Source organism: Ascidiella aspersa, chromosome 4 (genome assembly GCF_963924565.1).
Source record: "Ascidiella aspersa chromosome 4, kaAscAspe10.2, whole genome shotgun sequence".
NCBI classification, from domain to species: domain Eukaryota; kingdom Metazoa; phylum Chordata; class Ascidiacea; order Phlebobranchia; family Ascidiidae; genus Ascidiella; species Ascidiella aspersa.
This window is the reverse complement of record NC_139450.1, coordinates 8,176,963-8,178,475: the sequence shown is the minus strand read 5'-3', so window position 1 is coordinate 8,178,475 and position 1,513 is coordinate 8,176,963.

Sequence of the window (1,513 nt, the reverse complement as noted above, 5' to 3'; positions counted from 1 at the left end):
CAAAACTTACTAATGTTGTTAATTGTACAGAAGGTTACAATCTAAATTCCCACAACTGCTATAATAAACTACCAAGCAGAATGCTAATACTCTGCAACAGTGTAAATTTATAAAATCAAAGATAAAAAGTACTATTTATGAACAACAAGTGCTATGAATTGGTTTGAAGATAAAAATGTTTCCAGTCTTTATTCACTTCACCGACCCACCTACACTAAAGAAATCCATGATGTTGTTATGAAATTTGCTAAAAGATTTATTCAGCCAAGTTCAGATGGAAAACTTGGCTTGTTGGTAGATGTGGGTTGTGGCAACGGACAGGCGACAAATTTGTTTGCAAACAGCTTTTCCAAAGTAATTGCAACCGACCTTAGTAGCACACAAATTGAAACAGCAAGTGTACAAAACAAATTTTCCCATGTCACCTATTCAGTAGGAAAAGCTGAAATAATCGAAGTAGATAACAAGAGTGCAGATGTTGTTCTCTGTGCAACTGCTGCACATTGGTTTGACTTTCCAAACTTCTACAAAGAAGCAATTCGAATCCTAAAAGATAATGGTTCCCTTTGTATGTTCAGCTACAGCCTTCCCAGGATTGCTAAAAGTTTCGAGAATCTTGAACAATCCACTATGGATGAAAACTTAATACATAAGCATTTGTGGAGTGTTTTGTACGCTGGAGAGCAAACAGAACACCAGCAAAAATATAGAAATATTTTTCAGTATGTAACTGCCTCACATAAAGAAAGGAATGATGAAATAACACTGAGTTATAACCTGAATCTCGAACAATCTTTAAATCTAATAAGATCGTATGGGTCCTTTGTGAGCTACATGAAAAAACAAGCTCATTCTATTCACCAAACTGGGAAGGGTTCATTGCATGATCCAACACAAGAGTTGAGAAAGGCCTGGAAAAGTTCATGGGGTCTAACTGACATCGCTGATTCAGATGTTACTGTTCAAATAAAATTTGACATCTTTTTTGTGATGGCAAATGGTCTTTTAGCCAAAAAAGTCTGACCAAAAAGTTGTTAATTAATTTTTATTTACTGGTGATGTTTTATCATTATGCAATTCTGTTTTTTTTTTTCTAAAGAACTGGTATGGTACTTTTTTTATTATTGTTGACGATGCAAAATTGTGATTCTTGCTTATTATAAACATGGATCAGATCAAAATGGCACCTATGCTCAAATGATAGCTACGAATTTTAAACCCTATTATGGGATTATATTTATTTTTTTAAATATTGATTTTATGATAAATTTTAATCACAAATCATGAATATACCTCACACTTGTGTTAACATTACATTTCAAATATATCTATATACCTCAACTTTACAAAATTGCTTGTTTTTCAACTTTTGTATTTGTTTACCACTAAAAGGCAATCACAAAAGATGAATATACCTCACACTTGTATTTCATTACATTTTAAATATATATAAATACCTCAATTTTAAAAAATTGCTTGTTTTTCTATTTTTGCAATTGTTTACAACTGAGAG